Here is a 10842-nt window from a genome sequence, read left to right on the forward strand (position 1 = left end):
TCCCGACTGATCGTGACATTTAATTACCTCAAAATCCCCAAGCAGAGTGAGACGGAAGAAACAGAGCCGTACACGCGCAAATCATCGTGAAAATCCTGAAATATTGAGTCTTATCAGTTTGAAAGGAGGTCGCCTTGGAAGCTAATCAATGTCAAATTTTCTCAACAGAAATGAGGCTTGGGACCAAGAAAAACAATGAAGGCCACAAAACCGACCACAATTTCAAACTAACAATTTTCCTTTGTTTGAAGTTGAAGCAGTTGCGATACAAAACGAACTAAGCAGGAAGTAGGTACAACCCTGCGAGAGGCAGGTGCAGCCAAAAGGAAATGCGCAAGGGTTAGAAATAGCTATGCTGCAATAATCAACCCAAAAGGGAAGTCTCCTCCCGATTCTTTCCTGCATTTTTTCTAAACCGATGATTTCCCCGGCATAACCCGAGGACTCTCTCCCTTTCCAGGCATAACCCGATGACCTCCCCAGCATAACCCGAGGACTCTTTTCCTTTTCCGGAATAACCCGATGACTTCCCTGGCATAACCCGATGACTTCCCCGGCATAACCCGAGGACCTCTTTCCCTTTCCCGGCATAACCCGATGACTTCCCCGGCATAACCCGAGGATGCTTTTCCTTTTCTGGCATAACCCGATGACTTCCCCGGCATAACCCGTGGACCTCCCTGGCATAACCCAGGGACCTCTTTCCCTTTTCCCGGCATAACCCGAGGACTCTTTTCCTTTTCCGGCATAACCCGATGACTTCCCCAGCATAACCCGTGGACCTCCCTGGCATAACCCAGGGACCTCTTTCCCTTTTCCGGCATAACCCGATGACTTCCCCGGCATAACCCGTGGACCTCCCTGGCATAACCCAGGGACCTCTTTCCCTTTTCCCGGCATAACCCGAGGACTCTTTTCCTTTTCCGGCATAACCCGATGACTTCCCCGGCATAACCCGTGGACCTCCTTGGCATAACCCAGGGACCTCTTTCCCTTTTCCAGCATAACCCGATGACTTCCCCGGCATAACCCGTGGACCTCCCTAGCATAACCCAGGGACCTCTTTCCCTTTCCGGCATAACCCGATGACTCTTTCCCTTTTCCTGGCATAACCCGATGACTTCCCCGGCATAACTCGATGAATCTTTCCGGCATAACCCGTGGACTTTTTCCGGCATAACCCGATGAATCTTCCCGGCATAACCCGATGAATCTTCCCGGTATAACCCGTGGACCTTTTCAAGCATAACCCGATGAATCTTCCTGGCATAACCCGATGAATCTTCCCGGCATAACCCGTGGACCCTTTCCAGCATAACCTGGCAATCCTCCCAATTTAGGGCTCCGATCCCTAAGTTGAGCAAGTTTCTATTTAGCCAGCATTAGGGCTCAAATCCCTGAACTGAGCATTTTTTATTTAGCCAGCATTAGGGCTCCAATCCCTGAACTGAGCATTTTTTCTGTTAGCCGACATTAGGGCTCCAATCCCTGAGTTGAGCAACCTTCCTTTAGCCGACATTAGGGCTCCAATCCCTGAGTTATGCATTTTTACCTTTTGCGACATTAGGTCTCCAATCCCTGAGTTGCGCTTTGTAGACTAGGGTTTTTTTCAATCCCCTCATCAGTGCTGTAAATCTTCATGACAATTAACTCACGAAATTTTCCTAGTGAAACTGGGGCAGAAAATTTCGTTCGTTTGTTTTGTTGTCTCAGCAGGTCTGACCCTGAGGTGCATGGATCGAGACGACCTACGGGATGAGTCTCAATCCAGAATAAAGAAAAGAAGAAAAGAACAAAAGAAAAAAAAGAAGATGTTCCCACATATTGGAACAAACAAAGGGCAGGTCGCTCAAAAATTGGATCAAATTCCCGAGCTCCGCCAATCCCGTTTCATTCAATACTGCAGAAATAAACAAGCGCCTACAACTTGCAAGCATCAAGATTTGGATCGAAGTCTACAAGCAGAATCAGCTAAGACCCAAGATCAAGTTGCAAAAGAATAATAGATAGAAATCTTGTAACTAGCGGTTGACATGCATAAGTAGTTAGTTCAGTTTCAATTTCCTTTGGTTGTAATAAGGAGGTCAGTAAAGCGCTAGTAGCAACAGCAACAGCAACAGCAGTAGCAACAAGCATTGCAATCCCATGGTAGTCCCAGCTACCAAAATTTCCCGAACTACATTGACCTGTTTCATATTTAGCCCAGGATATGTAGGAAACCTCTGAAGCAAAGGTTCGGTCAAATCTTTTTCAATAAATGCTTCACACGGAGTACTCGGATGGGCAAAAATCGCTCATTTTATCTTTGCACGAAAACCTTTCGTGTCTTCGGGAAAAGAGGGGCAGCTGTAAGCACGTGATTTTTGCCCTATATGAGAATTACTCCCAAAAAATTTCAAAAATAAAATGATTTTCCTTGGTGTGCAATTTTGTGATATTTTTGGATAATTATTTGTATTTGTCTGTGCATGTTTATTTGTTAAATTAATAAAAATACAAAAATATGTCGCATTTTGCATGTAGGATTTAATTCTACAATTGTTAGTAATCAAGTTTGTTTTACAATAAATGAAAATTACAAAAATAGGCATCTTTTGCATTTTTAGCATTTAATGTCCAAATATACAATTTTATGCTTAATTATTACTTAATTGTGCGTTAATTGTTATTGGGAGTTAATTTGCGCTTTTATAACTTACTTTAGTTCTTAATAATAATTTAAGGATTTTTAGAATTTATTTTTAGAAAAATAAAAGAAGAAAAGAGAGCAAAAATACAAAAAAAATCGGAATTGGTCCTCTTCTTCAATTTCAAACCACAAGCCCAAATAATTGCCCAACCTTCCCCACGACCCGGTCCATTCCAAACCGGGTCGACCCAGTCCATAACCCAACACCCCTATTATCTTACATTTCACAAAAGAAAACACAAAACAAAACAAAAAAAAAACTAAACCTAACACTAACCATCCGCCCCCCCCCCCCATTCCTCATCTTCTTCTTCTCCAAAAACACCCCTATCTCCCCTCCAATGGCAGCCATGGCTGCTGACCTTCCCCCCGTCCCTTACACCTCCAACACACTCACACACGCACAACTCTTTCATCTTCTTTCTTCAATAAAAAAAATGCAAAAATGCAGCCAACCCTCCGTCGAATCCCGTCGCGCTGTTGCATCGTCTGCTTCTTCGTAGTTGTTGCTGCATCGTCTGCTTCTTCTACTGTTGCTACCCACTGCTGCATCGTCTGATTCTTCTACTGCTTTTGCCCGTCGGGCAGCTGATTCGACACCACCTTGTCGCCGCTGGACAGAAAACCAACGAGCAGCATGAGGTGAAGAAGAAGAAGCAACGGTCTTGGAGATATTGCTGTCCGCCATGGCTGCGTCTGCTGCTACTGCTCCGCCACTGCTGCGTTTTGCTGCTGCCCGCTGCTGCTTCGTCATGCTGCTGCTTGATTTTGCTACGACCAGCTATGGACGAGCTTCATCGAGCTCGAACTCGAGCTCCCATGGTTGCCGCTGCGTCTTCGTCTCCATTCGCGCTGCTGCTACTGTGTCGCGCTGCTGCCTGCTCCGACGTGTTGTTGCTGCTGTTCCATCGTGTTGAGCTGCTGCTCCTGGAACTGCTACTGTAGCTGCTGCGTCGTCTTCAAACGACGCCAAACGACCATCTTCTTCGATCGTCGTTTCGATCCGGTTAGTGGGTTTAAGATTTGGGTTTAACATTCTTGTTTTGTTCATCGTTGAATTAATTTTTTTAGTTTGTTCATGTGTTTTGTTGGTTTAATTTTCAGATTCAAATGAAAATTTAATTAATTGTTTTTCAGTTTATTTCATGTTAATTTTATTTATTTTTGTAAAAAAAGGAATTGTTAGTTTAAGTTTAATATTGTTAGATTTAGTTTAAATCGCTTAAATCCGTTATTTGTTGTTTAATATAGATTTAATTCGTGTTCATTTTGTTTGAAGTTCGTTTTTTAATTCAGTGATTTAATGAGAAGTTATGTTTTGGTTTTTAATTTTTTGAATCATGTATCTTTGTTATAATTTTTTTGGAGTTAATTAAAAAAGATCAATTGATTATTTGAAGTTTAGTGATTTGAATATGTTTATTTGTTTTGTTTAAGCTTGATTCGAATTTGAATAAAACTTGCTTGTTATTATTGTTGAAACTTTTTATTTATGTTCATACTTTGTTTGATTGTTCTTGAATCCGAAATTAGTATAAGTTTGATTTTCTTGTTTGTTGTTTATCATTTATGATTATTTCTTCAGTTTGCTTCATGATCTTGTTTAGTTTTAATATAGAAATTGTTGGTTGTAATGTTGTTAGATTTGATTTTAAGTTCAAATGATTATTGAATTTAGAAATCTGAATATACTTGTTTGTTGTTGTTGTTGTTGAATCTGAAAGTAGGTTTGTTTGTTGCTAAAAATATTGTTCAATCAAAATTTTAGTTGTTCTTTGTTGTTCATCATTTAGTTTGAATTTGTTGTTCGAATTTGTGTAGAAATTGGTCATATTGGCTATATTTTGGTTGAGTTTTATTAATTGATTGGTTATAGCTGATGGGGTAGTTTGGTAAATTGCAGTACGTTCAGGGGTAAATTGGTAATTGCAATAAGGTTGGAGGGGTAGTTTAGAAATTGTACATTTTGTAATTCTTTATGTTAAGCATGGAGGACAAAATGTAATGGGGTGTGGGTGATATAATTGTTTATATTAGGCATGGGGGACAAGATATAATAGTGGGGAATAATGCATTTGTTTAATATAAGCATGAGGGACAAGATATAATGGGGTATTTGTTTAATAAAGTGGGGGACAACATTAAGTAGTGGGATTAAAAGGGGGATGAGTGTGAAGATAATGGGTTTGGTAGGAGAAAGTGGTTGATTTATTAATTGACTAAAGGGTTTGGGATGAGAAATAAATAAGAGAGCTTGAATCAGATTTAAGAGGACAGAATACAGAAGAAAATTTAAAGAGAGAAGAAATTCCGAAAAATACTAAGACTTGAGAAAAATAAAAAGAAAAACATTCTGGAAATTCAAAAGAAGAAGAGTATACACCTGATATACAATCCAAATATTCTGATATACGGATTCAGAAATTAAGGGTTAATTACTAACTAGCCTTTCAAAAATCTGAAAAGATTCCCTTTGCTTCTGTCCGTTATTTGTTCTTGTTATTTCTGGATTTTTGTCTTAATTTTAAAATCTATCACTAAGTTTCTCGTTGCTAGTTGTTACTGGTTGCTGGGGTTGCTGTTGTTGTATGCTACTGAATTTCTGCTGATCTCCCTTTTCTTTTGCTTCCAATATCAGGTACACAACTGACACGCTGGTTATTGTAAACTGAAACAGGAAGCATGAATACGAAAAAAATGAAGAATTGAAGTTCTAAATTTATTTAATTATATTCTGAATTTTATTTGTATATATAAATTATTTAGCTTATAAAAATCAGAATCATGTAGCTATTTAATATATATATAGTGGAACATCTGACGATAGCTTAACGGATGAACTATCTATATATATTGCCTAAAAATAAATGAATGGTGTAACAACTCCGTCTAGTTAAAAATCAAACGAATAGGCCATTTCGAACTTGTAGGAATATTGTTTAGTTAAATAATATTGGTTAATTTCAGCATGTAAATGGTTTAGGATTAAAATTAGATTGCTAAGTTTTTTTTTAATTTGACAAACTGAGAACATGCCTAGTATAATGTAACTAGGTAGTAACATGTGAATAAGACGACCCAGGTCTAGTTTTATGTCATACACGTTGGGCCTGGGCCCGCATTGGCAACGGACTGCCCTGCTTGCATCATTTTCAGAATTTATGAATCATATTCGAAACCCAACTATAACAACTCAAGCATGTAAATAAATTAAGACCTTTTCTCTTTCATTTTATAGAGACATAATAGAAAAATGTAGTCATTGTAGGTTTATCCTTTCATAAAATGAGACGAGCCTCACCAAATAAAACAATGCAAATTGCGGGGCCCTCAATAACTGGTCACAATAAAATACTTAGAATTTGGGATGGACTGTTTAGTGAATTTCACTGCCTTCCCCAAAGACAATAAACGCGTTAGACTCTTTAGGCGCGACTTAATTAAATTACATACTTAAACTCGGGTGCGCATTTATGTGACCCAAATTCAAATCTCAACGAAGTCGGGATGTATTAACAACCATGGGTGCATTGACTGTGACGTGGTTCGAGACGCATTTTCACGACGTTGCAATTCTATAAAAATGATAATAATAAAAGCGGTTTAAACTTAATGAAAGCACATAAGTAATAACATGTATTAAATCAGATATCTAGCCATTATAACAATTTAAGCGACCGTGCTAGAACCACGGGATTCGAGGGTGCCTAACACCTTCCCTCGGGTCAACAGAATTCCTTACTTAGAATTTCTGGTTCGCAGACTTCATTTGGAAAGTCGAATATTTTCCTCGATTTGGGATTCAAGATAAACTGGTGACTTGGGACACCAAAAGCCAAATCTTTCCCAAGTGGTGACTCTTAATTAAATAAATAATCCCATTTCGAATATTGTCACTTAAATTGGAAAAAACTCCCTCGCGCATCATACCCTTCGGGGTGGGCGTGCAAAAAGGAGGTGTGACATCGTTCATTCACTTGTTTACTGATATGGTGTCCATCTCATTCAAATGATTTGGTAGCCAATTTTGTTGAATTGGTATGATTTGGTAGCCAATTTTATTGACTTGGTTTGGTTTGATAGCCAACCTTGCTGAAATTGTGAAAATGGTGAGCAGGTTGTCAAATATTGTAGGCTTTAGAGAGTGAGGTTTTGGCTATAAAAGGAGAGCTTTAACTCTCATTTCTACACACAAACAAAGAGAGAAAAGAGAGAGAGCAAGGTATTCCTAAACTATAAGAAAATAGTTTGTGAAGAAAAATAGAGTGGGGGAGATATTGTAATGAGGTGGAAAAAGCAAAAGAGTGTTTATATCTTTTGAGGGTGTAGTGGTCTTAGGAGTATTTTTACTCGTTACTACACAGTATAAAATTCCTCTCTATAGTGATTTCAGTTGCTCTTCTTGGCCGTGGGTTTTCCCTTATTCAGAAGGGTTTCCACGTAAAATCTTGGTGTCACTATTGCTGCATTTCTATTCTTGCTAATTTAACCATAACTTAGTGTTCTGTGTTTATCACTAATACCGTGAATACTATTTTTACGGGGTTTATTCCCAACAAGTGGTATCAGAGCCAAGGTTCTATTTGAGTATACTCTGTGGTTGCAGCACAGTCTGAACTTCCATATCAGAAAAGAATTACTTTGGTCTCCTAATAAATAGTATTTGTATTTGTGATAAACGATGGAAACCAACACTAGTAGAATGGTTACTTAGAATGGCACAAATTATGCCATTTGGAAGGGTAAAATGGAAGATTTGCTCTAGGTCAAGAATTTTCATCAACCTGTCTGCACTACTATAAATGTCACGCCCCGAATCTGGGCCTGGACGTAACACGACACTCGGTGCCTGACTACATTTGACCGAGCGAACCAACTGGCTAGCTGAATCAACATGTGGTACCATCAGGGGCGAAGGCACACTTGGGTTAGGGTGGTCAACTGAGCACCCTTTATCAGAAAATTACACTATTTATATAGGTAAAATATTAGATTTTAGAGGTAAATAACATGTATTGAACACACATTGTCGGATTATTTTTTTTACTTATTTCAAGTTTGAACACCTTTGAGAAAATTCCTGGCTTCGCCACTGGGTACCATAACATACTGAATGCGGAAGATAAACTAACACATGCTGATATACTGAAAGTCTGGATGATATAAATCAAAATTCGGAAATACTAATAACATTCTGAAACATATTTGTAGCCAACATAGTTTCATATGAAAAACATGTGACTCTGTCTAACTGTTACTCTAGTCTATGAAGCCTCTAATGAAGTACTGAAATTGACTGTCTAAAAATACTGAAGACTATAGTAATGATAATGCCCCGAAAGAACTGGGGATCACCAAATAGCTGGTACAAGAATCCTAGCGCTCTGAATCATCAACCTGTAAATCATTACCTGCATTGTGAGATGCAAGCACCGGGCAAAAGGGATGTCAGTACATTTGAATTGCACTGGTATGTAAAGCAACTGAAAGAAAGAATTATAAATGCTAAAACTGAAACTAAGCTGATAACTGAGAATTTATAATTGATAACTGAAATGATAACTGATAACTGATAACTGAACTGATAACTGGTAGTTGTATTGATAACTGAACTAATAACTGGTAACTGATATGATAACTGATAACTGAACGGTAACTAATAATTGAACTGAAAGGAAGTAAGGATATGAATACTCCTCTTCTGAATGATGAACAACCTGTTTATCTGAATATTAAACTGCGGCCTCAGGCCCAATATATATATATATATATATATATATATATATATATATATATATATATATATTTGTGCACAAGCTGCGGCCTCGGGCCCAAGTATTCGTATAGATAACTGCGACCTCAGGTACAAAATGCATAAAGCATAAACTGCGGCCTCAGGCCCAAAGATGCATAAAGCATTAGCTACGGCCTCAGGCCCAAATATAGGTGTTCAACATGCAGGGATTTAAAATCAGGAACTGAGAATCATACTGCAATACATAATAGTGAAATACTGAATCACGCTAAGTTATATGATACTGGAATACTGGATCACACTCAGTTACATTATACTAGAATACTGAATCATACTAAGTAATACAATACTGGAATACTGAATAGGACTAGAATGGGACATGTATTCTTGAACTAGTTATGAACACTGAAACTTCAACTGTTTATGACATGCTGAGTAAGCTATACGGAGACTTAGGGACATCAAGCCCAAGTCTATATTGAATACTAACTGAGCTCACAACGTTCAGAATGAAAATCATGAACGAGTTACAAAGCTAAAGAATAGAAGTTCTACAACTATTCAAGGAACTAGGCTTAACTATATTTCTGAGGCAATTGATACGTCGTAAAAGAAACGTAATGTATGGAGAACCATTAACATTCCCAAACATAGAGAGTTAGCCTCACATAGCTTAACTTCCTGTTCTTGAGCGTAATACAACATTCGCCAACCCTTTCAACTTCAATCTATATAAATACAAGTCAAAGGGATTCCATATTAGCAATAATACTGATGTTTTGGTCACTTAGGCATCAAACACTTGGTGGCATAAATCTTCATAGCCCTTATTAATGGTGTCTCTACACCCAATAACCATTTCTCTTGCTTTTAAATAAATTCTAAAGTCTCAAATGGTTATAATCAACATCATTCTTTATCACCCATGACGTAATCAACACCTATATCCAATAATAACCAATCAATAACCCAAACCTATCATCGTTCATGCTTTTCTATCAAACCCATCAACTTACATCTCATGAACTAGAGTCTATAATCATTAATTCAATAATAGAATCAATTAGAGGGTGAAGATATTACCTTTTTGACGTTCAATCTTCTTAAATTCAAGTTCTAGGGTTTCTTATCTCAACAATGGTGTCCCAATCGAATATCTAATGATATGGAGGGTTTACCCATGTTAATAAGATGTTGAAAAATTGAAATGAACATAGAATCACCATTACAACTTACCTTGGGTGGTGGAGGGACCTTTAAGGAGTTAGGTTTTTGAGAGTTTTTCTTTCTAGAGCAAGTTTTTATGTTTTGGGGTTGTAGAGGACGAAATAAGGCTAAAAAAACGACTTCCCAAGTCGTCCACCGCGTCCCGGTTGGCGCGACTGCGGTACCGACCGTGGTAAATCGCTAAGACACTGCCTCGCCACCGTGGTCGCAGTAAAACGCGGTAGGACCGCGGTGGTTGCACACCTCTCTGTAAAATGGGCATAACATTTTGCACAGAGTCCTTTTGGTCTCTACAATATATAGTTAGAAAGATATTTCAAATGCCTACAACTTTAATGCTTTGAGTTTTCTGAAATTCCTTATACAGTTTCACCAAAACCTGCTGGAATATGATCCTTCTGCAAACTTAGTCGATTTTGTCAAATCTTATGCACCTCACTTTCCTTCTTGATTTTGAAACAACTATTTTCACCCATAATCATACCGATAGGACTTAATATGTCCAAAATATAACCTTACTACTCATTTAACTCATTCATACCTAATCCGAATGTGCGGAATGTTACATTATCTCCCCTTTGGGATCATTCGTCCTCAAATGATTGTCCTGACTGTAACTTTTGCTAACTCCGGAACTTAAACAGGTCTGGTGAAAACATGAACTTTCATAAACACTTGTATACCAAAGTGAATGAATACATGATTACTGAACTGTTGCGATTCTGAACTGAATGACTACTGCATTGACTGAATATTGGTCTGCCATAGATACGTGAATACTGAACTAACATGGATATATGAATATTAAACTTGCACGAATATTTGAGTATTGGATTGACATGAGTAGCTGAGTATTGAACTGACTTGAATATCTGAGTATTGAACTGACATGAGTATCTAAGTACTGAACTGGCATAAGTATCTGAGTACTAAAATGGCATGAGTATCTGAGTACTGAACTGACATGAGTATTTGAGTAATGAACTGACATGAGTATTTGAGTGCTGGACACTTGAATGTTATAACATGTCACGTGAAATACGAGTTGTACCACCACTAACTCTGGTGGAAACTCCAACTCATAAGCTAATTGACCGATCCTTCGCAAGATTCTATATGGCCTAATATACTAGAGACTATGCTTTCCCTTCTTCCCAAATCTCATAATGCC

This window comes from Nicotiana sylvestris, chromosome 10 (assembly GCF_000393655.2).
Source record: "Nicotiana sylvestris chromosome 10, ASM39365v2, whole genome shotgun sequence".
Taxonomy (NCBI): Eukaryota; Viridiplantae; Streptophyta; class Magnoliopsida; order Solanales; family Solanaceae; genus Nicotiana; species Nicotiana sylvestris.